Here is a 6,000-nt window from a genome sequence, read left to right as displayed (position 1 = left end):
AAGGGGTGGGAGGGGGCGAAGGAAGTCGCGAGGGTCTCCCCTCAGGTGGTCGCTGTGACGCAGACACACTCACCACTCCTGAAGGCCGCCATTGCAAAGGGCAGGGCCGGGAGGGGAGGCACGGGGTGGGGGTGGGAGTGGGGGTGGGGGCCTGGCCCCTCAGATGGTGGCTCCCCAGGTCACATCGCCATGACTAGGTGGTGGGATACCTAGTCCCCCAGTGTGGGCGCGGGGTGGGGAGGGCACCGTCATGCAGAGAATACGGGACCCCAGACGTGCCCCGTTGGAAGCTGAGGGGCAGAGCCCTGCAGGGGGCGCTCCAGGAGCCCCTGCTGCTGCGGAAGCTTAGGAGCCTGTGAAGCCCCTCCATAGGCTTAGGGGCAAAGGGGACCCGGGTCTGACCCAGCGGGTGCGCCCTGGAGAAGCACTTTTCCCCGCGGGCTCCCGGGAGGAGGTGACAGCGGGGGGAGGTGACCCGCGGGGGGGTCTGACACCCCAGCAGTGGTTCTCAACCTTCTGGCCCTTTAAATACAGTTCCTCATGTTGTGACCCAACCATAAAATTATTTTCGCCGAAACCGGTTTGGCTCGGTGGATGGAGCATCGGCCTGCGGACTGAAAGGTCCCAGGTTCGATTCCGGTCAGGGGCATGTACCTGGGTTGCGGGCACATCCCCAGTAGGAGATGTGCAGGAAGCAGCTGATCGATGTTTCTCTGTCATCGATGTTTCTAGCTCTCTGTCTCTCTCCCTTCCTCTCTGTAAAAAATCAATAAAATATATTTTAAAAAAATTATTTTCGTTGCTACTTCATAACTAATGTTGCTACTGTTATGAATCGTAATGTAAATATCTGATATGCAGGATGGTCTTAGGCGACCCCTGTGAAAGGGTCCTTCGACCGCCAAAGGGGTTGCGACCCACAGGTTGAGAACCGCTGCCCCAGAGGGAGGTGACTGGCCCGGAGGATGTGATGCCCAGAGAGGTGACACGGCACCAGGATGGGACATGCCGGTAGAGTTATGACAGCCAAGAGGATGTGACAACCAGGAGGATCCCATGCCGGCCTTAAAGCGGAGGGGGCCCCCCCGCCAAGACCCAGCCCTGCCGCCTCGGGTCTGCCACCTGGAGCGGAATACCGCCGCAGCCCCGGTGAGCTTGGAAAGTGGCTTCTACACAGAACCTGCTGGCGACAGCCCAGCCAGACACACCTTGACTTCAGCCGGGTCAGACCCCGAGCGGAGAACCCGGTTCAACCAAGCGGAAAAAGAATCACAAGTAGCTCATCTAAAGAATTAACATGTTGGGATGTCTTAGGGATTGATTGACAGTAACATCCCTCCCAAAGGTCTTGAAATTTCTGCTCCATTCTTGGAAATTCGCTGTCAACCAGAGCTCCTGGATTTTAAGATGGCACAATGACAGCTGTCCTTCTCGGAGTGAGCTGGCACCCGTCTCCCTGTGGCTTTCAGCCCGGGGTCCTCGGTCTAAGCTGGAGGACACGGAAGGATAGAGTGTTCAGAGGAGCCAACGAGCCCTACTTCTAGCAATAAATAGTTTAATTCCATCTGTAAACCATAGCACTGGTGACAATGGAGCCAACATTTGTCAAACTACTCAGGGCAAGTCACTTTCCACAAAATAAGCTGTTTGGTCCTCTCAAGGTAAAGGTGTCTGGTGTACATAGGAGGGAGTCACATGGAACCCTGAGGAGGGTTAGGTCAGGTGCCCAAGGCCGCACTGCTGTTACTTGGACAAGACAGAATGCAACGTTCATTTGCATTGACTTTTACTACGCTTGTCCTTCTCGAGAAGGTTAGAGTTTCCCGCTGGCATAGTCATCAGGGAATGAGATAAAGTGGTCCATTAAATCATTGATCAGAACTCTTGTAGGGAGGAATCAATGCTTAAAAGGCTTTTGGTATTATTTTATTAGTATTTTCATCCAGTCAAAAATGTTGTAATCATAGGAAGTTATGTATATTTCAGCAAAGGTTAAGTCATACTCCTGAGGTCTACTGGACAGAAGAGCATTTCCCAGTCATAGGAGGTCAGCAAGTCCAAAACAGAGAGACATCTGAGAGCCATTTAATAAATTGATCTTGTTAAGTGAAGGAAATAATAATGCATTCAAGTTTATGCATAGTTGGAATCCCCTAATTACTCTAACTTGCTCAAGCATCTGGAGTGCAGAACTGGCTGAGTCTTCTGATATTTAGGGGCCAGACTTTTGACAAATTTATTCTTCTTCTTCATAACTATTATTAGTTCCTCTTTTTATAGCATGTAAGTTGTGTACCACACTTGTACCATTAGCACACACAGCTTGATATTTTATCAGATCCATCTGGCCTAAGCACTGTTGGCATTTATTTATGTTTTCTATTTTTTAATTAAATACGTTTACCAGTTTTGCCATTTTCCCACCACCTTTAATGGTGGGCTGGTGGTTGCCAAGGGACACGGGGGAAAGATTAGGGATGGGTGAAATAAATAAATATCAAAATACATGAACTTTCAAATGTGCACAAGGCAACATAGTGAATTTCAATTTCAGTGTAAAAAAAAAAAAAAGCCCTTCTCAGAAATCTGCCATATGACTTGGAATTCCAATTTGAGAAACCAACTCTTTTTGATTTGAGGTAAAAGTCGATAGTCAGACCTCTAATATCCCCCTGAGATGGTTATGGAGTCATCGCTACAGCCATGTGAGTGAGCCTGGACGTACTTCCGAGGAACCAGAGAGGCCTTTTAGGAAGGAGGCCAGAATGTAGGGCTAGAGAGGCTGAGGGAGAAAGCAGTCAGTTGAAATTTGTTCATGAGCTGTATACATGTGACCTGTTAACTCATTTGGTTGCAGTGGAGCAAAGGGAAAGGAAGCATCAATTGTGCTGAACTTGTAGGCTCATGTTTGCTGAGAGCTTCCAATGGTGGTTAAATGTATAGTAAAGAGCAGAATCAGGCATCTAATACCTAGTGTACCTTTGGAATGAAACATCTGACGTGTTCAAGGTATATTGCTTTATAAGTGTTTCTCTTCTCCATTCCTCTGTCTAGCCAAGAGGTGAAAAATAGATGTTATTTTGCATGCTCCCTCCAATCCACTGATTGATATGGGCTCCATGAATGCAAATCTGAGGCTAATTCTGGGACCAAGCCCTGTTCAGAGGTAAATAATGTCATGGCCGATTACCAGGAGTACTAGGGACATGAAGGAAAGTGTCTGAATGAACACTGTGTATCCAGGACCACATCTTTTTCATCTCAATTCCTGGAAAGAGGACGTTAGGCGCAGATGCTGTGAAAAACCCTCCCTTATCTCCTGGTTTCTAAGTGTCCTAGGCTGAGGTGAAGAGACCCCCACCACATTAAAATCTTCCCATTAACAAGGCTGGGATGTGTCCATCCTAGAGATGGTACATTTCCTATACCTAGTGAGTAGCTACTGCCATAAACAATCCTATCTAATAAAGAGGGAATATGCTAATTGACCCTCACACCTTTGCAAAGATGGTGGCGTCCACAGCCAATAATGAGGGAATATGCTAATTGACTGCCCTGCCCTCAAAGATGACGGCGCCCCCCCCCCCCAAAAAAAAATCTTCCCATTAATAGCCAATGAACTGGGAACTTTCCATATACTAACTATAGTGAGCCCTGCACACTCACTCAGACATCCACTGACCTGAAAGCACTCAGTGTTTCAATAAAATATGCAAAATCATGTCATTAACAGTCAAAAATAGGTCACTGGTTTAGCATGCACTTTTAGTGAGAGCATCATTTAAGTGTATGCTATCATCCCACTGCAGAACAAGAGCAAACATTTCATACACCATTTCATCCTGGCTTAGTCAGCTCTCTTCTGTCTGTGTGCGTTAGCATTACATGAAGGTTAGACTGGAATTAGCTTCCTGCTGTGCTGCTCTGGCATTAACCCTCCACCTCCCACTCCAGTACTTTTCTCACCATGAGAGCTACTACTTTGCCTTGGTACATACTCATCATTATGTCATCATTAAATATTGCATATCAAAGGCCTCTTGTTCTTGATATATTCCTAAAATAAGCAGGAAATGGGTACAGCTCTTTTTGAACTATGGATACTTTGGTTTATTTAATTTTCACTTGAAATTCCATAGAAGACCATTCAAAAGCGTTAAAATGGAGTTTTCGTTTTGTAATTTGAAAAGTCTGTACAAAAACAGTGACAATTATGTGTTCCATTGGATGGGATTTTACAGCTCACTGTACATACCACTGTGGGGCATGTTAAGTATTCCCACATATCTCTACCCAAAGATACTCCTAAAGATTACCATAATACAGGTTAGCAGTGACAGAACTGGGTCCTCCATTCTTTTGATCTCAGTGCTCCTGGTGCTGGATTTATCCCTACACTGCCTTTCCTGTGAGCTAAAGGGAACCAAGAGTGGGGTCTGCCAAGTACCTCTCAACTCCAGCTTCTGTGGACTATATGGCTTATGTAGACAGCCACACCTCCCAAACATGAGTCTATCTAGAAGCCAAATCCGTGAACACAATTTCATACCTATTTCCTCCTTTCTCTATCCTAACAGTGAGGGAACAGAAGAAGATTCTAGGCTTTGGGATATTTGTGAAGCTAAACATGTCAGACTTTTGCATGATGGGTTTGCATGCCTGCTCCTGAAAAGTAAGTGTAAGCAATCACTTCCAAGGTGGGAAGCCCATATAGCACATGTTGGACAAGGAAAGAGGTTTTGGCAAATCAAACATCACTCCATAATGCTTTGAAAATGAAATATATTACTCCTATGGGAAAGAGTTGCTTTGAGTAACTTTCTATTTTATTTAATATATGATAATAATTTCCAACATGATTTTAATCTTGAATTTCAAAAGTAAATTCATCTACTTGAAAGTTGATAAATATTAATAATGACCACCAGGAGAATCCAGGCTTGTCATCTTCTCAATTAGAGAGCTTTGTAGATGTGCTTGGACATTGTTGGGAGAATAAGTTCCTTGGAGGAACTGAAATGTTCATCTTGGAATGTACTTAATCAGCTGCTACTACCACACTAATGGTAATAATAATATCAGCAAAAATGTATTGAGTAGCTTAGTGTGCCCAGGACTTTACAGTAATCACCTCCTCTAATCTTCAAAGAAACATGAGGTAGATGCTATTATTTTCTCTGTTTGACTCTCAGGTACAGAAATTGAGTTTTAGAGGCATCAAATAATGTGCCCTGAGTCAAGGAGCTAGTAGTGTGGGAGCGAAGTATCCAACACAGTGTTATTCAAACATTCAAACTCTAAGCCACTATTCTTCATCCTCTCTTTACCTTCATACTTTAGTCCCCTTCTTCCGAAAGGATGTTCAGGCAAAAGTGCTTAAAGATCTCAGAAGGGGGGAATATAGCCCAAGAACTGATAAAAAACAACAACAACAACAACAACAAAAAACAGGGTGGAGGGGACGGAGCAAGGGAGTCCACAGTGGAGAAAAGAGCTTGGGTTTCTGGAAAATGCCTAGGCTGCTGGCAAGACCAGGCTGGGATGAAGTGGGGCTTGACTAAGGCTTGGATGTGGACACAGGTGCAGGTGAGACTTTAGGTATGGAAAGCTTATAGCTTACCCGTAACAGGGAGAAGAAAATGTGTTATCGCTACAGTATAAGAAAGTCTCAGTCCTGGCCACTAATTTCTGTTTAAAGAGATTACTTAGAAAAGTAATGCTGGAGGTAAAAAAAGAAATGTTGGGATAGGCAGGAGCTTATGTGTGGAACACAAAGCTACAAACACTTCAGGTGAAACATTTCTTTCTAGAGCAGGGGTGGGGAACCTTTTTTTCTGCCAAGGGCCAATTGGATATTCATAACATCACTAGAGGCCCGGTGCACAACATTCGTGCTCTAGCGGCTATGGGGGTCCCTCAGCCTGACCTGCAACCTCTCCAATCTGGGAGACTTCAGGGGAGCCCTCTCCAATCTGGGAGTTTCTGTTTGGCTTTGCAATC

This window comes from Myotis lucifugus, unplaced genomic scaffold (assembly GCF_000147115.1).
Source record: "Myotis lucifugus unplaced genomic scaffold, Myoluc2.0 scaffold_315, whole genome shotgun sequence".
In the NCBI taxonomy this organism is placed as follows: domain Eukaryota; kingdom Metazoa; phylum Chordata; class Mammalia; order Chiroptera; family Vespertilionidae; genus Myotis; species Myotis lucifugus.
The sequence above is the reverse complement of the archived record's forward strand: the minus strand, read 5'-3'. Positions refer to the sequence as shown.